This window comes from Pseudonaja textilis, chromosome 3 (assembly GCF_049901715.1).
Source record: "Pseudonaja textilis isolate UNSWEBS1 chromosome 3, rPseTex1.2, whole genome shotgun sequence".
In the NCBI taxonomy this organism is placed as follows: Eukaryota; Metazoa; Chordata; class Lepidosauria; order Squamata; family Elapidae; genus Pseudonaja; species Pseudonaja textilis.
Genome location: NC_141992.1, coordinates 133,470,777 through 133,495,984, shown reverse-complemented (window position 1 = coordinate 133,495,984; position 25,208 = coordinate 133,470,777). Strand labels below are relative to the sequence as shown.

Below are 25,208 nucleotides of genomic sequence, written 5' to 3'. Positions count from 1 at the left end.
TTAATTTGCAAGAAAAGATGGACCATGAGGTAACACATCAATGTTTTGGTGAGGCTATGAATACTGAGGGCAAAAAATCATTCAGAAATTAAATGTATCTCTGCATCACCATTTTTGTTTTATTTGTCCCCATTGATATATACTCATGGATAAAATTACTTTACAGACAGTCCATTCTATGAAACACATTTTAGGCCATCGAACAGGCATCCCTGGTAGGATATGTCAAATTTTTCAACTTTCAATTTCCAAACATTGTGGGGTACTCAAAATTTGTGACGTGCCTTGGGGATTGTAAAAATATTATGGTTACTTTAATATAATTTAGATGTGCTTGGTAAGTAACTACGTAAATATCATAACCTTTTGTTTGTTTCATTTGAAGCAATAATAGCTCCATCATCTTTTTTTCTCTGGTGCAACAAATTTTGCAAATATTTATTTTTATTCTGCCCTTCCGCCAGGGTACACGTTTTATAAGATCTATTGATACCTTCTGTGGACAAAATGCTTCCAAAACCAGCTGTATCAGATCAGTGGTAGGAGAGAGCTATATTGCCACTGCCATCTCCTGCTTACAAGCACCTCAAAGGTATGTGGGAAAAGATACGCCTTGGCCTAATCCAACAGGGCTATTATTCCATACACAATTATCTCAATTCTTCTTCACTACAGGTAGCCTTCGACTTACAATCACAACTGAGCCCAAAATTTCTGTGGCTTAAGTGAGAGTTATTAAGTGAGTTTTGCACCATTTTATGACTTCCTTGCCACAATTGCTAAGTGAATCACTGCAGTTGTTAAATTAGTAGCAGTTGTTAAGTGAATCTGGTTTCCCCTTGGACTGTGCTTGTCAGAAGGCTGCAAAAGGGGCTCACATGACCCTGGGACACTGCAACCATCATAAATATGAGACTGTTGTGTCTGAATTTTGATCATGTGACCAAGGGGATGCTGCAATGGTGTGAAAAACAGTCATAAGTCATTTTTTTCCACTACTGTTGTAATTTCGAACAGTCACTAAATGAATTGTGAGTCTAGGACTACCTATAGTCTATAATAACATAGTAATTGGCTCTATGTCAGTGATGATTCAGTGAAGACCACAACTAAAGTTAAAGTTTGATATGCTGAAGATAGATTACTTCTCATAGATTTTGGATGGCATTCCAAACCTATTTATTTGTTGCTTGCTTTTATATTCAACTTACTTTCAGAAAGTAAAGGCAGCATGAGGCAATTCTCTTCCCATGTTACCCTACAAGCCTGTGAATGAGGAAGATGATCTGAGTGAGATCTGAGCCTCATTCTCTCCAGTCTTTAACTAGTATGTCATAAGAGTTAAAACTATGAAATTGCCAGCCCTTCAAAATAGACCAGGTCAACAAACAAACATTATTAGGGGTTGAGGGTTGGTAGTTTATTGTGGTAGAGTACAATAACAAAATCTTGAAATCATATCCTATCTTATACTAAACAAAATCAAGGCTGGGTTATTTTGAGTTATTTCCTCACACTTTCTTCTATCTCTGGTGCGTGCAATATCTTGTCCAAGGCTCTACTTCCTCCTCCATTAACAGTTGTATCTTTCCCAGGTCCAAATTCCTTGAAATAGCAATAGCCACCATTGCAGAGCATTTGAAAGGGGACAAAATACACTTGTGGAGAGTTAAATTACCACTGAATATTAGTCTTGACCTGGCTTCTGTTCAAATGGGAGCGATTCCATACGGAAAAATAAACTGAAAGAAATAAAAAAGAAACAAGAGAAAGAAAAAGTACAGTATCAAAAACAATAGGAAATGAGAAAGAAGAGCAAAAAACTACTTATAGAAACATTTGTTTAAACCAGTTTGCTTTAGCAGTTAAGGCAGCAGGCTAAGAAACCAGGAGGCTGTGAGTTCTAGTCCCACCTAATGCAAGAAAGCCAGCTGGGTGATTTTCATTCTCTCTCAGCCCAATCTATCACAAATGGTTGTTGTGGGAAAAATAGGAGGAGGAAGTATTATGTATGTTCATCACTTTGAGTTATTTATAAAAAAAGTATAAAGGCAGGATAAAAATTAAATGCATTTCTAATCTTCTGTATAGCAGTTATAGACATATAATATCACCTTCCCCCTTCAAAATTACATGATACAATTTCCTTTTCCTCATATATGCCCCTTAACTTATTTGGTAGATCCAGAAATCACCGGTTTATTTTTATCCATTTTCAGCAAAAAGTCCCAAAAGGCTTTCTATTCTTTTAGAAAAATAGTGGTTGTTCCCTCCCTGATCAAACAAGTCAATTTAGCCATTTCTACAAGCTCTATCATTTTCATAGTCCATTCCTTTGTGGTGCATATTTCTGTATTCTTCCATATTTATGCATTTAATAACCTTGCTGCCATTGCCATACAGAAAACTAACCATTCATAAATCTTTTCTAATTGACTTCCTGTAAGTCCTAGTAAGAAGTGTTCTGGTTTCATCCGATCAAATTTGAGAGATTTCCAATGACCTCATTGGCCCTAAGGTGATACAGAATGCTGGATTAGATAGGCCCTTGACATATTCAGGAGGATTTTTTCTTACTTTCTGAACCATCAGAAACATTAAATTCTAATATTTTGGATGGGCGGATGGATAGACTGAGATAGATTGACAAGTGGAGATTCAGGTTATTTATTAAATAAAGACACTAATGAAAAACTCAGATTTTTACTGGGTTAGTAAATACCCTTTGCAGCAGTTGCATCTTCTACTGAAAATTGTAGCAAAGAGATGCTAAGTTCACACCCCTGTGAGCTCAATACTATGGATTGAGATCTATGGATTTGGTTATTAGCCTTATGTATAAGGCAAAGCCCTGGCTTACTTCAGCTGTGGATAGGCATCCTGCATAGACGCACAGCCTAATCATCCTGCCATTAAAACACTCTGCAAGCTCCATTCAGTTTCCCTGACTCTACCCCGCAAGGGATTATGGGGTCATTAAATGAAGATGATAATGATAGGTGCACAGCCAAATAGGGAGGGTCCTGCTGAATATTTTGCCTTTACATTCTGATATTGCCCCGTTAGTGTTTTTCATTTTTGGAAGCTGCTTGTTCCTTCCCTTAAGGAAAGGCTTATATTTTATTGCTATAAATATGTAATGGTAAAATCATAAAAAGAAAATGTTGAATCAGTTGACTTGAAATTTAATCCTGTGGAACCTGAAACACTGAGATAAGGCAAACATCCTTTTTTCCATTGTGAAATGCCAACAGAGCCCAATGCTGCTTATTCACAACATAATTATTGCTGTTGGTTGTTTTTTTTTTAGTGGCTGGTGGCTGCACAAACGTAGTAGCTTACCATTTGGTCAAAAGAACAAAAATGTACCAAACTAGGTGGAGTTAAAACAGGGCATGGAGGTACACAGTGATGTGAACATTATTTCTAAGACGATGTGGCTGAAACTGTTATCTTCTTTGCTGCCTGGGATAAAAACTAAATCAGGTAAAGTTGTTTACCACTCACCCAACCCAACTCTGTGGTTTAAATGCCTGGAAGTCATCGTTATTCACCTGAAATGAATATGCAGGTAGCTAAGGGCAAGGCTATACTTGTGAAGAGTCATTATGATCCACCACGCCTTCTTTTTGTCTCTTTTCCTCCCCACAGGGTGCAGGTAGTACAGGACAGCAACATTCTTCCCACAAAAGGTCTAAAGATCAGGTGAAGGTAGACTTGGTGAGGCAGATAAAAAGGAAGGCATTCTTTTCTTCCAAACTGGTCCATCCAGAAACAGAAACTCTCAACCGGAGAGAAAGTTGACTTGGTTTAATGATGATTAAACTGATGTTCAAACTCCTTCTTTGCAAGTGAGTCTTTCTGGACTAATCACCATTTCTCAGTCCAGCCAACCACAGAAGAGAATTGAGTTAGAAGAGACAGAAGAGAGATGAGTCCACGAAGAAGTAAGGAACTTATTATGATAGAAATAACAGAATAATAAGAGTTGGAAGGGACCTTAGAAGTCTTTTCATCCAACTCCCTGCTCAAGTATGAGAACCTATACCATTCCAGACCAATGGCTGTCCAATCTCTTCTTAAATACCTCCATAACACCCACAACTTCTAGAGGCAAACCTTTCCATTGATTGTGCTCACAAACAGGAAATTTCTCCTTAGTTCTAGGTTGGATTCTTTTTGATAAGTTTCCATATGTTACTTCTTGTCCTGCCCTTAGGAGCTTTGGAGAATAGGTTAACCCCCTCTTCTCCGTGACAGCCCCTCAAATATTGGAAGACTGCTATCATGTCAACCCTAGTCCTTTTATTCGTTATTTAACCGAGTTCCTGCAACCAACCATTCATTGTATGTTTTAGCTTCCAAATCCCTAATCATCTTTCTTGCTCTTCTATGTATGCTTTGTAAAGTCTCAATGTTTTGGGGTTTTTGGTATTGTGAGCAAAACTGGATGCAGCATTCCAAGTGGGGTCTTACCAGCGCAGTATAAAGCGGTACTAGTACTTGATGCGATCTTGATACTATCCCTCTGTAACATTAGAACTACAGAAGGGCAAAGTATTAAACATACCGAGAGATCAATTAAAAAAATGCAGCATGTAATACATATATAAATTAATTCTAAAAATACATGCACTCAAGGTAGGGTTTTATTTATTTTTTGGGGAGACAGTGTAATTTAGTAATGAGAAAAATCACAACTGTTCAGTCAACATCCCACTACAGTTCAATAGACAGGCTTTTCAGACATTTGCATCATGCCTCAAAAGCTGTTAGACCTGTCAGAGTAGAAGTTATAGCAGGGAGAAGAAATAAATGGGGGTGAACTTCAGGGAAACGTATTTGGGTGCAATGTAGAGTGTTCCTGAACAACACACATAGAGTTGCCCAATGGTGATGTGATGATGGGGAAAACTATCGGCTTTGCAATATATTAATTAGGGTCCAACTTTATTCAAGCAGTGACCTAGGAAACAAGCCAACAACCCATTCAGAAGAAAGCCAAATTCTTAAATCAGCGGATGAACTGAAGGAAGGTTATCAGGCTTCCTCGCTTTTAAAATAAAAAGCAGGGAAGAGTATGAATAGGTAGAGCTTTTCCAGTCATAAAATCGATCAAACACTCTAACTCCATCTGGAATTAAAGGAGTTAATGGGTCTCTGGGAAACCTACATTCATGAGAGATAGAGTCTTTTAACAATGGAAATCTAAAACAACAGTGTTATAGCTTTGGTGAATAAGAGCTGGGCTATTTATACTATTGGGCTTTGAATGATCAAGACTGTGCAACCAATGAAAATAGAATCCTGTTTTCCCCTCTAGAACTGTGCATTTGTATCCACAATTCTTACTTTTTGGTTGAAGACACAGATCTGATGAAATGGATCGTAGTTCACATAATACATTGGCTAGCCTTTACCATTCTTAAGGTATTTTTGCTGTCATGGACTAAGAGAATTACTGTATATTCTGGAACTTATTTTATTCTCAGGCTTTGAAGTTCCATCCGGCTTGTAGTCATAGGTCATTCCTCTACAGAGTTGATCTAATCATTCCGAAAGACCATCTACCCAGCAACCATTCCTTTTTTTTTGGTCTGTTAATGGATTCAGATGTCCTGATTAATAACTCATTCACATAGTGATAAGGGTATCAGGAGGAGACTGTCTTTCACTGAAAACTATTGTTTCTCTAAAGACAGAGTGATACTACTGATTGCCTTCTTGGGAAATGTTGAGATGACCTTATAAATTCAGGGCCACTCTTTCCTGGCTGGAGGGTGAGGCAAATGCTGGATGGCGTTGCTGAGAAACTGATGCCATGGTTCTGAAGGACATCATCCTATCATCCTCTCCCCTGCAGAAGCTTTGGAAGATGCTGGCTCATCAGAGATGTTGAAGCAGATTGGCAGCCCAGTTGGCTATTTTTACCTGAAATATGCACCAGTCTTGAACTGTACTGCAGGTAACAGCATATACCATCTAACATCTGCACAGTGGTGTCACTAACATGTAATTAAAATGGTAAACATATATTCCATATATCTTCATCCTCCTAAATGAATACACTCTAACAGCAGTGGCTAACCTTTTTGGGCTCCTGTGCCAAAAATTGTGCACGCTGGTGCTCTTGTGCCAGCACCCAGAAGGCAATGCGCGCCCCCTACCCCCACACACACAATCCCCCCATACCTGCACTGCACCTCACCTGATTTTTGGATGGTTTGAGGCCTTTTTTGGCCTCCCAGAGGCTTGAAAAAAGCCTCTGCAGGATGAATAGGCCCATTTCGTCACTTCCAGTATGAACAGGAAGTGACGAAATGGGCCTATTTGGCCTGCAGAGGCTTTTTTCAAGCCTTTGGAAGGCCAAAAAAGACCTCAAACCAGCCAAAATTCAGCTGTGAGGCACGTACATGTGCAGTGAGGTAAATTTGCCTGCGGCTTGTGTGCCGGCCCAAATGGCTCTCCGTGCCACCTGTGGCACACATGCCATAGGTTCACCATCATGGCACTATAAGATGAAGACTTCTTCATTAAAGGTTATGGGGTGGATCTACCACATTCTGAAAATTGGTAGATAGGATGTTTTTGAATTACTAGTTCAAAGTCACCCAGCCAGCTTCTGTTTCTAAGGGGGACGAGAACCTGGGTCTTCCCACTCCTAATCCAGCACCCTAACCATTAGACCATACTGGTGGTCATCTAGCTATAGATTTATACCAGGGGTGTCAAACTTGCGGCGTCACATTGTCATCACATGACGTATCATGACTTTTTCCCCCTTTGCTAAATCGGGGCTGGGCATGGCTAGCGTGTGACGTGTCTGGCTGACATCCCTGATCTATACTTATATGAATGGCTATATAAACATAAGTAGATTTTTCATTGAAATCTATCCTTTGAATTAATAAATAAGTTTATGATTTATATTTTACAAAAATAGATATTTCAATAGGAAGCTTTCACTTATGCAGTGGTACCCCGGTACTCATTGTTAATTGGTTCCAGGAGGTGCAATGAATACCAAAAATGATGAGTACCAAACTATTTTTTCCCCATAAGGAATAATCTAGTGAGTCACAAGGCGGCCGACACTGACAAGTTTTATCTTGTTTGTTGAGTACCAAACAATGAGTACCGGGACAAAATTTTCATGTCAAAATGCACTGAGTACTAAATTTGATGAATTTCAAAGCAGTTGAGTACCAAGGTACCATTGTATATGAAAAAATAGATATTTTAATATTCATTTTTATTTTTAAATATTTATTAAACTAACTATGCAAATACATTTGTAATGTTTGGAAACTGTTGGGCTGGGAGTGACATTTCAAGGGAAAAAAAGCAATTCTGTTGCAATACAATTAGATGCATTTTTCTCCCAAGTGTTGTACTAAATGAAGCTGCAAAGGAATAAGGAACATACGGGGGCTGTTGGCCCATATTAGTGTTCCCCCTTCTTCCTTTCCTGCAGGCTGATTATAGGCGTGTCTGTTGAATTGGCATCCCATGCTGTAAATACTTATTCACACAGTAGCAGATTGCATATTGTATATAGCCATTTATAAAGGCTTTGTATTATCTTATGCCAAAAAGATGGCTACGAGAGGTTAGGAAGTTGGAAGTTAGAGTGGATTTAGAAGTCCATGTATATTTGATTCAACACAATGTTCCAATGGGACTTGTTCTTTGGTAACAAGTCTCATTGGCTTCATCATAAAAGCCACTGTTTGGTTTTAAAGAGACCTTTAAATATTCTTTTGCTCTTTTGCAGTCATCCTCAGACCTAAATTGACTCAGCTACAAAAAAAGGTTTTTGTGAGATCGCTAAAACTGAGTACCAATTAACTTGCTAAAAATTTTGCTGGTGAATCTGTCATAAGTCAAATCTTGCTGCAATTTCTAGAGCTCTTTGCATGGATTTATATAGATTTATAGATCTTTCCATCCACAGTTTAGGGCAGGTAACAAAAGCAATATAGCACCATCACAGGATAAAACTTACTCCATTGTTAAAATATCTGAATTGTTTAAATTCTGAGAGGATTTTTTTGTTTAAGCCTAAACAGTTTGGTTTTCATCTCTTTCAAACCATAAAAGATTTCGTTGGATTATACCACTGGTTCGTCCTGCAAGGAATCCGCCTTCCAATTAATGACAAATCAATGATTGGGTTCTATGGATAATAATGGGAAAGTGTGATTTTGAACCATAATTTAATACCTACATTTAGCACGGTTTACACAATAAGCTAAAACCAAGCCAAACACATTATGGTTTAGTTCAATGTGTGAATTCCACCCACTGTAAATAAGTGTGGGACAGCATTTAGGTACAGTATCTACGTCACCTTGATATCTACCTTCCCCAGCCACTAAATGGATGGTACCCATTCTACGAACATGTGTGGAATAGAGAGATTCTGCAGATAATCCGAGAGAAAAAACATAATATGGAAAACAGAAGCATTGGAGTTTGCCAGCTTCCCATTTTGTTTTAATTAATCCAATTTAAAAATATATTAAACAGTTAGATTAGATCAGGAAATTGGCTGGCCCAAATACTGCAGATTGCTTGTCCATGTTTATAGGGTTGGGTATGAAATGTAGACAACCTATTCTTCAGGCTCACTGTGGGTGTCTGATGTTAAGAGAATATCAAGGGCTTCGTAACAGTCAAGCTAAAGTGTTATTCGTAACTTTCTCAGGAGCATAAAATTGTACCAAGACATGGTAAAACCTGCTGTTCCACTGTACCGGCATAGGCACAATGCTGCCATTGATACTGTCCTTATTTATGGTGTACAGGATGTTTTAAGGACAAGTATAGGTGTATAGTATCTCTAGCTCTGTTTCCCTCTCTTTTTACAAAATGTCACTAATCAGTGGGAAAACAATTGACTGGTCACACAATAGGATGGAGAGAGTAGGATGGAGATAAAGAGTCCAGTTCTGATAATTGCTAGGCCAGTTTTTGCTCTGCTTATATGTGTCTCGCACACCTATGTTTGGAAGGAGTCTCAGTTGAAATAGCACAAGTCTAGAATAAGCACTCAACCCACGTTCAAGACCAAACTGGCAGATGTAGCTGACAGGCTTAGAAAGAGGTATGTGAAGCAGCAGGAAAAGAGAACTCTAATTTTCTTACTATACTGTGTAGTTGTCCATCTTGAGACTGCTTAACCAACTGTTGTTGAAACTGATCCAAAATATCTGAGCTTGGGAAGTTGATGGAGAGAGAGAAATGCCAGCTTTGAATGTGTCCAAGCATATCTGAAAGAAAGTACGCAAGGAAGGAAGGGAACATGTCTTCACCAACTTAAAATACCCAATAAATGTTGACTGAACGTTTGACTGTGGCATTGGCTTGAATGGTCAGGGAAATATATCAGATTGCACCCAGGACAGAATTGCCATAGTTTCACATGCTTAAATGGTAAAGGACTGCTGTAACACCAGAACAGTGAAGGATCAGGGATCTCCCAACCTTGGCAACTTTTAAGACTTGTGGACTTCAACTCCCAGAATTCCTCAGCCAGCTGGTTGAGGAATTCTAGGAGTTGAACTCTACAAGTCTTAAAGTTGCCAAGGTTGGAGATCCCTGTTTTAAATCACATCAGTATGCGTTGAAGAGGAGATGAAGGTAGTTATTTTGAACTGGTGGCCTTAAAAAGGGTGTGGGTACAAATAGAGAAAGACTTCCAATTTTGTTTGGCCCCAACATAGAGCATATCAGTAGGTCAGTGTTTCTCAACCTGAGCCACTTTTAAGATGGATTTCAACTCCCAGAATTCCCCAGGAGTTGAAACCCATACATCTTAAACGTTGCCCAAGTTGAGAAACACTGCAGTACTTCACTGAGTAATTCAGAGCTATATTATTTGAAGATTTGTGTTATCTGCTGCCTTAGATTCACTTATGGCATTTGTGTGATTCCTTTCCTACAGGCATTTCAAAAGGCCTTAAACCCATTATTTTATTAGTGCTTTCCTCAAAGACAACTGGGTACTACGTAATCCAACTGTTCTTATGTAGGTAATGCTGTGTATTTTCTTTGTAACATATTATTGTTCATTTGTTTTCTGCACATCATCTTGGCAAGGCTTCGCATTACTATGTGGTTTATGAGCGCCTTACATAAAGAACTAATAAGCATACCCTCCATTAGTCAGCATTGCAGATTTCACTAGCTCAGCAATCTAAGAATTCATTTTAAAACAAGCACTGTGAAATCAGTTGCTGTATTTATTTATTTACATGCTAAATTTATATCCCAGCTTTGTTTTGTAAATTTAAGATGGTGTACATAATGCTTTCTTCTTCTGTTTTCCCACAAAAATGACAGGTGAGGTTGTCGCACTGAAACAGAGTGACCCAAAGTCATTCAGCTACCAGCTGTTAGGTACAACAGGGCTCTCCAAATTGGTAACTGTTAAGACTTGTGGACTTCAATTCCCAGAATTCCCCAGCCAGCATGGTTGGTTGAGGAATTCTGGGAATTGAAATCCATAGGTCTTAAGTTGCCAAGTTGCCAAGTTTGGAGATCCCTGATATAGGACAACTGGAATTCAGTTATTTACCTCTGTGTCTAAGGAATTCCACAAAACTTTGGGAAGAGCTGCAGTATGTCCTAATGTATAAGATGACCTACTTGCACTCTTACTCAGACTGTCTCTTTGTGATCAATGAGAAGAGCTTTTCTTTTCTGCAATCTGTTTTCCCCCTTTTTCTGAAGAAATCAAATAGGGAGAGACGATTATGAAATGAGAGTCTTGTACTGTAATGCAACGGCTAAGCTTAGTTTCCTAAGAACTAAAGGGAAGGAAGAAGACATCTTAGATAACCTTTCTTTGACTGGCATTTTCCAGCTTTGCTTTTTTCCTCTTCCTGGCATAGCTTGGAATCTGAACTTTCTATCCCAGCATCTCTAGAAAGAGTTTAAGTGGCAAAAGAAAATTAAACATGCCAAGTTCCCATCTTTCTTTGCCTTTGAGGTTTGTTTTTTTTTTAAAGGCAGAATAGAATTTGGCAACTGATCTACTGAGGACAGTCCTCTATCTGGGGGCTTCTCGTGTCTGGAAGGTTCTTCAAATCTAGTTAGAAGATAAAGAACCCTAACAAGAGAGAGCAGGGTGTTTAAGTGACCTATTAACAGTGAGGCACATAATTAACAGGACATAGTCTTCTGCATTTATGTACTTAGTTTAATTCATAGTAATCATTTCTAAATTTAAGTCATTGGGGTCAACACAAGTACAGTTTATGCAAATGTATTCCATTTTAAGGGAAATCGTTTTTCACTCTTTTGGGCAATGCTGCCTAAATCGATCACCCTGGTGTGGGGGCAGTGGTGATATTTGACTGGTTCGGCTCCAAGGATCATCTATGAGTGGACTGGTTTGCTCTGATGATCAGCTGCTGGGCCTGCCTGCCTGCCCTGATACTATTCTGACCTTTTATTTCCTGGTTCTCAAGCTCAGCTGCACAGCGGATTGCCGCGCATCAGCTGTTGAAGACACAGGGAGACTGCAGGATTACATGAGGTCAGTAGCAAACCCTCTGTGCGTGCGCGCACTCACTGAACTGGTTGTTACACCAGTTGAATCACACCCCTGGTGTGAGGTCTGAGTTAGCCTTTCTTATGTGGCTCATCAGTTGCCATCTCTGCTTCCGGATTCAATCAGAAAAGGTCCTAAGCATCTGGAGGCACATGGACAAATGACAGTGCTTTATAGTGAGACAATTTGTTGATCACTGGTAATCCGAAAGCCAAGACCAATAATTCTAAGAGTCTGAACTTAAGGCCTTCTCTCCCATAGGTGAATTATGGATTCTCTCCCTTTTCTTTCTGAATATGACTACTTTACTCAGGAATACCACAGAAATAGCAACCTCATTTTTTTTAAAATGCTAATCCTTTCTTTTGAATCCTGTTTATTCACTCAGTGATGAACAAAATAATAATACTTGCAGGGGAGCCTCCAAAACTTGCTAGAGTTTAACACCCACTCTCACAACCAGGAGCATCTCAGAGAACACAACGAAGGTTAATTGTAACTGGTGGTTCCAAATACTGATTTATGCTTGGCTGGGGAGAGGGAGAGAGGACAAATACACTGGAATGAGTGGACATTTGAGCAGGAACATTTTTCCTTCGGTTACTATTTGGAAGGGTTTCTACCTTGGTCTGTTTGCAAGGCCTTTCCTTTCCACATGGTCTCTGCGATCACCAGAAAAAAAGGAACCGACTCCATAGTGAGCAGCTATTATTCACAGGGCACAATGAGCCATCTTTTAGTAGAGTGCATGAATCAAAGCAGTGTGGTTAGTTCATGCTTCAGTGTATCCTACAAACTCTGTGAATATTTTAGGGGTACCACATGAACATAGCCTAACTGGATGAAGGTAAGGATTTAAGAGCCTGTATCAGTTGTATGCGTTTGAGTAGAAATTGTTTGCAGGAATAGCACATTGAATTGGGTGTCTGAATGTGCCATGTGATTTCAGACCAGCATATTGCAGTTGCAGTAGAGAGCCCGCCTCCCAACACATTTGTCTGGAAAATTTAATAATGGCATCAACAAACATCCCCGTACAGTTTTGCAAAAACTAGATGGATTAGTATAACCCAAAGAGGTTCTTTGACTCCTGTTGAATACGGCACTCTGACAAATGTTCATTTTAAAACTGTTTTGCAAATCAAATGTGCTTTCATATTGTAGGCGATGTTACTATATGGCAGGGGTGTCAAATTTATGTCGTCATGGTGGTGCCACATTACTAATCACAACTTTTCCCCCTTTGCTAAACTGGAAGTGGCCAGTGCGTGATGCATCCAGGCCGCTGGCCGTGAGTTTGACAGCCCTGCTATATGGTATCTGTTGTAGTATCCCCAGTACGTATTCATTGGAAATCCTGTTTTACTCACCAATTCCGATCATCCACTTAGCAATCTTTTGAGTTCTTGAATACAGGTAGTCAAGTTAGAATCACAACTGAGGCCAAAATTTATGTTGCTAAGTGAAACATTTGTTATGTGAGTTCACCCCATTTTACAACTTTTCCTGCCAGAGTTGTTAAGTGAATCATTACATTTGTTAAGTTAGTAATGTGGTTCTTAAATCTGGCTTCCCCCATTGACATTGGTCTTCAGAAGGTTGCAAAAAGGGGATATCACAAGACCCCAGGACAATAATAAATATGAACTAGTTGCCAAGCATCCAAATTTTGATCATGTGACATGGGGATGCTGCAAAGGTTGTAAGTGTGAGAAATGGTCGTAAATCACTTTTTTCAGTGCTGTTGTAACTTTGAACGGTCACTAAATGAACTTTTATAAGTTGAGAACTACCTGTATTCCACTAGTCTAAGATAATGGATGCAAACCACTTGTCCCATAAATAATAGAACTTTTTTCATCCCTAGAATTGACCAAAATCCAACAGAAGCTCTGTGTAGGAGAAAAAGTGCTTACATTATTCACACACCCCTTCCTCTTGGACCTTCATCATACTTCTTATCCTGCTCTGAAGTTGCCCCCAAATCCTGCAGTTCCTGCGCCCCCATTTCCTTTCTCGTGGCCTCCATGTCTGACAGATTTTGATTCAAACTAGTAAGTAGTATTAACTTGGGTACCTGAGCTGAACTAAAATTAAATATTTTTAAACCCAACTATTACATTAAAGCAATAAACAGCATCTCCTTAAGGCTACATTCTAAGAATGCTTTACTTGGGAGCAAGTTCTGCAGCTCTCTATGGAACTTAACTTATGAGCATCCAAAAAGATCACACAGCAGGAAGTAATAAAAGAAAAACAAGTTAAGGGCACAGTGCATTTGGACATAAGGCCTGATGAACTTAGAGGTAATTTCATTCAATACTGAGCTATGTTGGCATGCAAGTTATCCTTGGGCACATAAGTTTACAAGGCAACTAAGAAATTAATTAAACTACTGATGATCCCACCTAATGCAGAACCAAGATTTTCCATCAATTTGTCAAATATGACAAAATGCTCCCATTGGCACATCCTGCTATAAACCCTAATGAAAGACCTCTCACTTTATACTATGCCCCAAACAACCAACCAAATTATACTTTCAAAAAGTGAATTCAGGAGACAACATCCATCCCCCACTCAAAAATTGACATAATGAGACTACTGAGATACTACTTTATTGAAAGCCTGTTATGGGAATATATTTAATAAATAAATAAATGAAGAAGCAAGGGACATAAGCCTGGTCCAAAATAAAGCTTAAAAATAATCATTAAAACAACCTCTGTCAATTATCTCAGTATGTTTTGGCTGCTAAATAAATAATAATTCTGGGTGAGTAACATCTGAAGTAACATGGAGGATGCCTTCCTCCTGTCCATTTGTCTGGGTGGCACAAGGGATGAGAAAGCCTCTTATGAGCCGCCCTGAACTTAAGCTTACACATCGGAGCTTGCAAGCCTGTTGCTAATTGCGCCGACTTGTTGCTCCATCCAACCTCTCGGCTGGAGTAGTAGAGCCACAACACACGCGGGGCTTCTTCGCCTTTCTGGTTAATTAGATGTGGGGGGAAGAAAGAGATGAATGCGTGGCACCTGGCTGACAATGGATTAAGCCGCTAGTAGAGAGACAGGGGAGCCGGGCAGATCCCTTCAAAGCTGATACTGCTCGGTCTGCATCCCTGCCGCTTTTATCAGTCGCAAACACCCAACCGCCTCTCTCTCTCTCTCTCGGCACAGCAGCAGCAGCAACAGCAGCAAGCGCTTCCTCCTTACAACTGGAAGTCTGTGTAATGGAGGGGAGGCAGCAGTCGCCACCGCCGCCAGATGGTACGTTACCGCCAAGAGCCTTTCTAGTCTGCACACTTCCTCCTTCGTATCCCCACCATCCTTCGAAGGAAGGGAAGGGAAAAGTTATTTATTAATACGCGCAACGCTGCAAACGGGGAGGGGGGGCAGAGAAGAGGCTGAAAAGTTGTCCTCGGATGCTTTGGCCAAGTGTCCCCCCCAAGTTGCTAAGTAGTAGTACGCTTCCTGGCTCAAGACGACCGGGGGGGGGTGGGGGGAGGGAAGAAAAAAAAAGAAGAGAGAAATAGAGAGGAGGAGGAGGAAGGAGAAAAGTTTTACTCACTTCTCTTCTTGGAGCAGGAGGAGGAGGAGCCCCTCCCAGCCAAAGAGAAGGAGCGAGCGAGAGAGATAGGGATGCTACCGCTCGCAACCAACAAGCGAGCAGCAGCCTGGCTGAGTAACACGTTCCCTGGAGACTAGCAGGAGCAACACGTGATGTGTCTACTTAGGGTGAGGAGAGGGGGAGAGCGGCTGAGGAGTGGGCAGGGGGGCGAGGACGGGGTCGCCTTCGAAGCGCCGCTGTAGAGCCGGAGGTCCAGAACTTTGTCCATCTTCTTCCATCGGGGAAGAGGAAGAAGGGAACTTATCGTAGACTTGATGAACTTTGCACATCCATAAGAAACGCCATTTTGAATTTGATTCCTCTCTCTCTCTCTCTCTCTCTTCCCCCCCCTTCTCCCTCCGGAACAAACTTCGTTTCTCTCTCTCTTCGCTGTCTCCCCTTCTTTCCCCCCCTTCCCCCTCTTTTCTCCCCTCCCTCCGTTCTTCTTCTTCTTTTGAAACCGAACCCACCACCCGGATCGCCCCATCGCCAAGTCCAGCTTTCCCATCATGGCTCGACCCAAGCAGCCCAGTCTGGAGCAAGTCAAACGTAAGTCCTACGCCAGAGCGCAAGGTCAAATTTCTACCTGCGCCTTGGAAAGAAATAAGGAAGGAAGAAAAAAAAGAGTGGGGGAGGGAGGAAAACAAAAAAAAAGTTTCGCTGAAGCCGATGATTTTAGTAAAGCGCGGCGGGATGAGACGGGGGGGGGGCAGGAGGAGGAGGAGAAGTCGCATAGGGAGCTTTGACCGTTTTGAGAATGACACGAGTGTTTTTTAAACCAACCCCCCCACCCCTCGTTTTAATGTTTGCATCGTCGCCTTTTTTACGGAAGGGAGGAGAGGAAAAGAAGAAGAAAAACCACACACACACGCACAAAAGTTTCGAAAAAGTTGTCTGGCCGCCACGGCCGATGATGCTGAAAAAACCCGAGCAGCCTTTTCTGCTTTTCCACCCCCATCCCCCGCTCCTCCTGGCCTCCCCCCCACGCCACTCTCCTCTCTCCCCCGCTTCCGTGTTGCAAACTGTACCAACCAGCAACACCCGTTGCAGACTGTTGCCTGCAGGACCTGATGCTCATCCATATTAAACCGTCTGAGCTCAGGAATTCATCCAGATCATCTCTCTCGCCTCCCCTCCTACAGCAAAGTTTATTTTTAACCAAGCGAAGTTGGAAAGGGCCTGCGAGAAGCAGCATCTTTTAACCCAATTGGCCTCGCTTAAAGCGTCAAGCCCCATCCCTCCTCCCCTCTGGGCTCTCGTTTGGTTCGCTTCCCCCAGTGGGGTGAAGTTTTTAGGATTTGTTGACCAAAAGATGATGGGGAGCGAGATGACGTGGGGCTCCCCTCTTTGGATGGGGAAGTGGAGACGTCTTTTCTCAAGGTAGAGAAGTGGTGTGTGTGTGTGTGTGTGTGTATTGAGAGCGGGAGGTGGGGATGAGGGGCGAGAGGAGGAAAAACAACAACTTCGGTTTGGGGCTTCTTGTCTTCCTGGGCATCTGTTGCTTGCTAACTTTTTTTTCCGCCTTGTTTTAAGGGCGCTTGCTGTAGAAGCAGCATCTGCGTTGTGTGTGTTTGTGTGTCTCCCTTTTTAATTCGCACTTCGGTACTTCTCGTTCCCCTTCTTCGCTACCCACCCCTCCAAACCCTGGGCGGGGAAGTGGGAGGTAGGAGCTTTTTACGGATCCTGCCCCCTTCTCTGGCTTTTTTCCTTTGGCCTTTCAGGGAAGGTGCCAGGCACCATCACGCCCTTGCTGAAATTTCCCCGAAAGTTGTTTGTTTGGGGTTTTGGGGGGACGACGACGACGACAAGAGGGAAAGAGGAGATCGCCTCCTCTTCTTCTCCCCCAAAAAAAAACGTACGCCGTTTCAACTGGACAGACATCTCTCTCTCTCTCTCTTTCTCTGGGTTTCGGGATCCTAGAAGGAAGCGCACCCTCGCACGGTCACGAGTAACAGGAAAAGCGGCCGAACGTATCCGAAACCAGGAAAAAAAACGGGTCGCGCGGTTTGTCTCTTTCTGCGGGGCTTGGTGTTTTTGTTTTTTTTTGTCTTTTGAACCAAACGAGCGAAGTTTTCACATCTTGATCAAAAGTGGTCCAGATCGGTGGTTCCTTTTGCTCGCCGAGCCTTTCAACCCCATCCGCCGAAGAGGCCTCCCCCGCCCCCCCGCGCCAACCCGCCCGCCCTCCCTCTACATCTAAAACGAATTGCAAAAACCACCTCCCCTCTTTCCTTCTCTTCCCCATCCTCCCCTCCCCACCCCCCACCCCAGTTCTGTACGTGTTGATGCAGACTAGTCGGGACTCGTCTCTTAGGAAGCTGCGACCTTAAACGTTGCTAAGAAGCGGGGGGAAGGCTTTCCTCTCCCACGCCCCTTGCAGATCGGAATATCCCCCACCACCACCACCACACACACTCTTACACACACACTTCTTGACTTGACAGACGGGTACAGTTCTTCCTTTGAGCGCTTATGCGAAAAGGTCGGCCCTGATCCTTCCTTCTCTACAGCCTTTCTCTCCCCACCCCGCACTCCCAGCCCTCCGCTCCCTTCTTCCAGTTTGTAAAAGCAAACAAAAGTGAGTCTGCAAAATAGATGAATAAATAAATTAAATTGCTGCTGTGGCTGCTTCGGGGGCGCCGGATCTTAAAAAAAAACTTCGCTTGACTTGTAAGGCTGCCTGCCCTTCGTTAACGAGGGGCGGCCTGAGAAAGAGAGAGAGAGAGAGGAAAGAGCAACAGCCGCGGGAAACGTGGTTGCTGCTCCCGCCGCGGCTGAGCTTCTCATCAGTTCCTCCTCGTCCGTTTCCAGCAGTTGTGCAACAGGCGAAAACGCATCTCGTTGCTGGGCAGAGGAGGCGAGTTGGAGATGCTGAAAACTTCGTAGAGGAGGGAGGAGCCGCCGCCGCCGCCGCTGCTCCTAATGCTGCTGTAGCGGCAGCCTGTTGATGGTGTAGGTGGATTGAACTTTGTCACGTCCCTTGATAAGTTTGTTTTGGCTCCCCCCCCCCTCCGTCCCTGGCTTCTGCGCTTGCTCTCTTTCCCACCCCCTCTTTACACTCTCTCTCCCTCTCTGGAGTGCTCTGCAATGCATCCTTGATAGGTTATAAAAGGGGAGGGCAGGCGGTTTCTCCTGCCTCAGCAGATTTTGCCCTCTATGGCTCCTTGTGGCTCAGTTTAGAAAGATAGAACTAGAGGCTGGATCCCAATGAGCAGCCCCGATTTCTGTGCAACTTCACAACCAGCAAGGGAGGGGAGACACAGTTCTGTGGTGGGGGAAGGAGGATATAAGTTTTAAAAACAAACTCACTAGCCTGTCCCAAAATCTTTGCTTACATCTCTGCCATTAATTTTTTTTTTTTATGAGGGAGGAAAACGATTGGGAGTGCAGGAGGGGAGGAAGAGATTAAAAGGGTATTTGCAGTAAATCTGGTTCTTTTTTCTTTTTAACACTAAGTAGGTCTGCCGTGTGGCCAATTTGGTTCACTTCTCGCTTGTCCCGCTGGCTGGCCTCCTCCTCTATGCCTGCTTTGCCTTTTAAGCAAGCTGAATTGTAGGGAATGTAGTTCATTCTTTGGTGAATGTGACTTGCATCGTTGTGAATACGGTAAACTACAGAATGACTTCCTTTTGATCTGAAAACCAGCAGTCTGGATTCCTTGGTGGCATTTTTGGTAACTCATTAAATTCTTCTGGTAGCAGTTGCCCCACCAGTTTTAAAGGCTTTTTCAGTGAGATGGCTATTAGAATTTTTTTTAGACATCCTAGAGGAGTTTGGAAAAAGTTACCAGTGGTCCCAGTTCCCAAAGATCAATGTGTGGATATACAATAGAAAGAGGGAGCTACCTAGTGACTCATGATCACACAACCATATTTGTTTTATTTTCCTGTTTGAAGGCTTAGGGGTATAGTCTTCTCTTGATGTGTGTATATAATGCCCATTAGCATTAACTGGTGTTATGTACATCCCTCAGAGAAAAGGCCCTTTTGTGTGTTAGAACTCAGAAACAGCATGGCTCCATCATCCAATCAATCAAGTTACCACAACATTTCTTTTCATCCTTTGCTTTAGGATGCACCTAATGGTTTTATTTGTTTTAGTGCAATTGTCCTGAAATTGATGTTTTGTGTGTCTCAGTTCCAACAGTATATTTAAAGCAGGAAAAATAGTTTTGCATTTCATTTTGCTTAGGGAAATAATGCGTGCCATTTCAGTTACTTGCAATTTCTATGAACTTGCATTTTAATTTCTGTTTCACTCTGTTTTAACTCTTACTATTTCTTTCTTAAAGCAACATTTTAGGAGAAGAACACTTTTGATTTTGCTGTCTAAAAATTAAGTCATTTGAAAAAGTTGAACGCAGCTTGATTCTAATCCTTCTTGGGCAGGAGATACTGCATTGTTACATCACTTATTTTGTCTTTTGAGGGCCAAGAATTCTTTGAAGTAAAACTTTCAGATGAAAAAAACTTAAGTCCTCCTTGCATAGCTGGTGGCTTTGATAAACTTGTTTTGGCCTGGGGCAGAAGGTGTGCTTGAAGACTCCCTCTACTTTTTTCAGTAGTTTTATGGGTTTTCATCACTTACTTGATAAGCTTACATTCCAGTATCCCTTCTCCATTATTGAAGTAATACATTGTTCGACTACATTGGGGTTTTTTTCCTTGTAGTGCAAATTGATCTTTATACTGGTCACAGCTAGTGAAAACTAGGTATTGTTGCTAGATCTCTCAGGTTATACTTCTTATCCTCTGTGAAAGTAGGTGGTGCAGAGAAGGTCATAGGATAAGTGTTGCTAAGCAGCTAAACAGATGCTAAAATTAACCCAACTGTATCCATCAGAGTTTCAGTCTCTTTCTTCTTTTTTTGTCAATGAAATGCAATTGTCTTAACATTTTAATTAATTGAATTGCGTAATGACACATCTACTGGAAGATCTAGCAAAACACCACCCAACATGGCAATATTTTACTTTGGAAGGTCATTTAGGAATCAGAATAATAACAGAGTTGAAAGGGACCTGAGAGATCTTCTAGTCCAACCTTCCTGCTTAGGCAGGAGACCCTATACCAGGGGTGTCAAACTCATGTCATCATGGCAGTGTCACCTGATGTATCGTGACTTTGCTAAACCCTTGCTAAACCGGGAATGGGCGTGGCCAGCGCATGACGCATCCAGCCCATGGGGCTTGAGTTTGACACCCCTGCCTTATACCATTTCAGACAAATGGTTGTCCAATCTCTAATTGGAAACATCTAGAGTTGGAACATTGTAGATTTGTTCCAGTGTTGGGGCATGGGAAAATTCTAAATCTATCATCAATAAATGTACAAGAGGGTTTCTCATATGTCGTGAGTGTGTGATCTGTCTTTGGTTCCTGAAATGAGATGTTTCATTTGGAAAGCAATGTCAAGAGAAAGTACTAGACTAAAAAAGAAACGGGGAAACTTCCTTGCTTAAAAATTTGCAGTGGTATGACACACTTTAAACCATGCCTTTATAAAAGAAAAACCTTATAGAATCTTGGCATCATGAACCTAATGTTACAAGTTTGGGAAGTGAAACACCTTTCTTGCACCAGGCTCTGTTTCCTCAAAGTGGGGCCAGAATCCTAGGTGGGTGGGGCAACGTACTGTTTCTGTCTTAACCTTTTATTCCCCTCTCCCCCACCCCCCACCCCCAGCAGATGGCTGGAGAGGAAAAAAATTCCACTCTTGATCTTGCAGAAGATTTCTGAAGGGCTCTGTATGGGCCTGCTAGGGAAGGTTACCCACTCAGCTCCAGAAGATAGATAGGACAGAAGTCTTTGGTGAAGCTGTCTCTCAAGGATTTGTGAGATTGTTGCCCTAGTTACTAGTAGCTTCAATGCAAACTGCAACTCAGCATGCTTCCACCCAAGAACAATTTTGGAATGCTGGGGATCACTTGTCAGAAAAGTCTAAATATGTCTTTGAATGGGAAGTTGGTGTTTTCCAATTACTTTTTTTTAACAATTAACGCAACAAATCTTGGGGTTTTCTTGGTTTTGATTTTTTTTTTGTCCTCTAGCCTTCTTGACCCATATGAATTGAAGCACAGGTGGAATATAATTTTTCTCCCTCAACCAGATGTAAGCTAAGTGGAGAAAATAAAACGGGGCAGAACAGTAGTATTTTGGGTTCTTCCCATTTTTCCATATGATTTACGTCTGGGTTTTTTGTATTGCTTGACTTCTAGCATTCATACTAAAGAAAAATTAAGTTGGTTTTCTTAGTTCTTTTACCTTTGCCAAGTTGGTTAATGGATTTTTTTATATTGCACCTGATTATTATAACTTGATTTTTTTCTTTTTCTTTTACAGATATAAAGTGCTTTTCTGAAGAGCAGTTTGAAGTTTAGAAAGGGTAGGAATTGCTTTAATTCTATTCATCTTCTTTTAAAGATCTTTCTAATAATGAGTATATAGAGGTGAAAACATATAAGTGGGATGGCAAAAAAGAAAAAAGGATTCTCCCCTCCCAGTGAGAATTTGTAAGAAAATCTTATGGGGGCTGGTAATTCTGAATGAACAGATGATTATGACAAAGTCTCATGTGTTTTTTAAAGAATAACTTCATTCTTATTGATATTAACGTTAAATGCATTGATATTTATTAATATTACAGTCTGTTGGCCATAGTGAGAACAGACTACTAGACTAGATGAGCCAGGGGTCAGATCCAGCAAAGAACTGCTTATATATTTTAAATAGAGCATTATGTGTCTCTTTAATTGCCTACAGAATTTTATATGACGTTGTGGGGTTTCTAGCCCTGATGGCAACGATAAAAAGAATGAAAACTAGATTTGAAACAGTGGAATGAGTAGATAGAGGTGAAAATATATAAGTGGGATGCAAAGTATTTGACAATTTCCTATGATAATTATAGATGAAAACATCATGGAGACCAGGTTTGTGCAATGTTTAAAATCCTAGTTTTACTTTATGGTTTAACTTGAATAAAGAAGTGGGGATTTTTTTTTGTTCCTGTGTTGGTAGCATTTATATGTACAGTAGGTATAGCTGAGAAATTGCTGGTGTTGCACATGAATCTAAAATGCTCATTTTTTAACCTCTTTGCCTAAAATGCCTGCTATTTTTACTTCCCTACTTGCCAACAACAATAACAGAGTTGGAGTATTTGTGAATTTCTTGCAAAATGGTAACCTGTCAAATGATCTGCTAGATTGGAAAAATGTTATTTGTAGGCATGAGAGGATCAATAAGAGCTGTTTCATTGATTTTTACTGTGTGGGATTAAGGATATTTGGAATTTGCTCTCTTGCTGTCACCTGGGTATGGAGATACTGTAGTGCAGGGGTGTCCAACCTTGGCAACTTTAAGACTTGTGGACTTCAACTCCCAGAATTCCTCAGCCAGCTTTGCTGAGGAAGTCCACAAGTCTTAAAGTTGCCAAGGTTGGACACCCCTGCTGTAGTGTATAAGAAGGTGCTGCTATAAAGGAAAAAGTTAGATGTGTGAAATATAAGCTTTTAATTTTAGTTCAGGAAATCAGCTTCTCTGAACTAAAGATGATGAGCACAACTGTAGTGTTTGGGGCAGCTGTAGGAGGCAATCTATGTACAGGTGCTCTTCGACTTAGCAGTTCGTTTAGTAAAGTTACAACATGGGGGTGGGGAATGGCTTATGACAGTTGAAGCATCTTCCTTGTCATGTGATCAAAATTTAAATGGTTGGCAACTGGCTTGTATTTATGACAGTTGCAGTGTCCTGCAGTCATGTGACCACTTTTTATGGCCTTCTGACAATCAAGGTCAATGGGGAAGCCAGATTCACTTAACAACCGTGTTTGTTATTAACTTAAGAACTGCAGTGATTCACTTAACAACTGTGTCAAGAAAGATTGTAAAGGGGGATAATACTCACTTAACAAATGTCTCACTTAGCCATAGAAACATTGGGGGTCAATTGTGGTTGTAAGTCGAGGATTATATGTAGTTGCAGAGAGAACATCCAAGTGTGTTAAAGTTTCACTTTTGAACGAAGGCCCTTAAAAGTCAATCTGTTCTCAAGAGTTATTGGAGTAACTGAACATGGCTGCAAAAACCATCCCTGTTTCACCTCCTTGTTGGTATTAAAAGGACAGCACTTCTAAGGTAGCAATCCATAAGACAGCAACAGCTGTGGTATGGTAGAAAATAGCTAGGCTGAAGCATCCTTGGCTTTGTTCTTTATGAATCTTCTTGAGCAGAGGTCTCCAAACTTGGCAACTTTAAGACTTGTGGACTTCAACTCCCAGAATTGAAGTCCCACTTCTGGACTTCAATTTCCAGAATTCTCCGGTGTTGAAGTCCACAAGCCTTAAAGTTGTCAAGCTTGGGGATCCCTGTTCTTGAGGCTTTCTGATCAAAGTTTTGGAACTTTAACCTCTCCTGAAATATTATTGAGTTTTGCTAGAGATTGAGGCCCAAGCATTATTGCTGGGTTGCACTGTGCTTGTATACACACACATATATGAGGTAGGATTTAGTGCAGTGGAAAATGACTGAGCTAACTGAGAAAGGTCAGGCTTGCTAGTTGAATCACGCAGATCCATGTCTCCTGGCGAGGGCAATGATTCTGGAATTACACCCAATCTCTCTCTCTGTAGCTGAAGAACCTGTGGATTTTGTTGCCTCCAGCAGGATGGAAGTCATTCTAGTGCATCTGGTTCTAACCACCTCTCCAGTTTTTCATGCAAACCTGCTTTGCAGTCAATAAAGGTAGTTCTCTGAATAGAAGCTGTGGACAAAAGAAGTAGGTGATGGGTGGGGATTGTTTATTCAATGTTATTCAAGTAAGTCATGTTAAGGGAATTGGAGGGCCTCTGAGATAGGGTAGCTGAATAGCTTTAAGAAGGATTCACCTCCAGACTCCAAGGGGGTAATACCAACAAGACCTGAGGATAGCAATTGAAACCCCCCAGACAAGCATTGTTAGGTTAAGGAGACCCAGAAGAGGATTATGGATTGCTTTGAAGCTATTTTTATTACCCTTTACTTTAGGCCAGGGTCTGCATTGTGTCTCCTGATTGTTATTTGTATTAGGGTCAGATTTGTAGTTTGCAAATTTAAAAATATCACTTTTAATTCAGCATCAGATTTTGCTATGTCTCTGGTTTGCCTAGGTAAATCTAAGGAAGTCCTTTGAAAGCATATCCCCCCCCCCAAATGTTCAGTAATTCACAAATTTATATTATTTGGGCAGCAAGCCACAATGGTTTTCTCCAATTACTTTACTTCCAGGTTAAAATTCCAATTAGCCTGACAATCCATTTGGGGTAATGAAAATTGTAGTCAAGGACATTTATCTGCAAGTATCAGTTGTGGACTGTTCCTTGTAACATCCAGTTATTATTATTTTTATTTTCTTAATGTTTTATAAGTACAAAGGCAAAATAACTAATACAAACTAAAAGAAAGTAAAGACAGAAGTATGGGAGGTAAAAAAGAAAATAAGAAAAAAATGTAAATATGACTCCTCCCTCTAGCCAAGTTATAAAACATGTCAGTGACTTAATGCCTTCACTAACATTTCATTTACATTTTTTTTTTCTTCCAATATCTAATCCTTTATCAAAGTGTGAAAATTCATCATTCAATGCTAATCAGCAAAAGCTTGTTAAGAGTTAGCAGAAATAGTAACATAACTCCTTCAAAGTTATTTTCAAGATTTTTATTTTAGAAATTTTGTTTCTCCAGTGGATTTTTATATTAGCTGCCCTATGGTCCTTTACTGAGGCCAATCTTAATAAATTTCCATATAGGAGATAACCTCATTATTAGTTTTTGCTTAGCTAGGATATTTATCTAACAATTTAAAATGCTATTTCATAAGTAGTCATATGAAACCAATATTCATATGACTACTAATTTCTTCCTTTGTGTATTATTTCAAGAGTAACTTTTATTAGAAGTTCTCCTTTCCTTAGAGAACATCTTGGTGCATACACGGAAGTGGAGTGCCCTTGTTAGTGTGAAAAGCTTGCCTGAATTCCCATATTCACAATGAAGCTGCTTGATT

At 41.0% G+C, this 25,208-nt stretch overlaps 1 protein-coding gene and 2 long non-coding RNA genes across 12 annotated transcripts in view; 2 read left to right on the top strand and 1 right to left on the bottom strand.

Moving 5' to 3' along the window:
- Positions 1 to 1,395: 1,395 nt before the first annotated feature.
- On the bottom strand, positions 1,396 to 15,215 carry LOC148126330 (uncharacterized). The gene is made up of 5 exons (XR_015743107.1): positions 15,128 to 15,215; positions 13,474 to 13,639; positions 9,148 to 9,272; positions 3,555 to 3,694; positions 1,396 to 1,742 (listed from the first exon to the last, which is right to left on the bottom strand). It is a non-coding gene; the product is annotated as an uncharacterized LOC148126330 (long non-coding RNA).
- LOC148126331 (uncharacterized) lies at positions 3,354 to 11,542 on the top strand. Its single transcript, XR_015743108.1, has 3 exons — positions 3,354 to 3,486; positions 5,864 to 5,965; positions 11,475 to 11,542. It is a non-coding gene; the product is annotated as an uncharacterized LOC148126331 (long non-coding RNA).
- The window catches only part of RREB1 (ras responsive element binding protein 1), a 166,996-nt gene continuing 156,417 nt past the window's right edge, over positions 14,630 to 25,208 (top strand). For 4 of the 10 annotated variants that reach the window (XM_087930819.1, XM_087930811.1, XM_087930820.1 and 1 more), the window contains exons 1-3: positions 14,630 to 14,826; positions 15,666 to 15,715; positions 21,507 to 21,549. The gene's annotated coding sequence lies outside the window, so the exon portion shown is untranslated. Of the gene's footprint in view, positions 14,827 to 15,187; positions 15,295 to 15,360; positions 15,716 to 16,254; positions 16,547 to 21,506; positions 21,550 to 25,208 lie in introns of those variants that run through there. The other 6 variants (XM_087930818.1, XM_026715021.2, XM_087930813.1 and 3 more) reach the window with 3 other exon arrangements.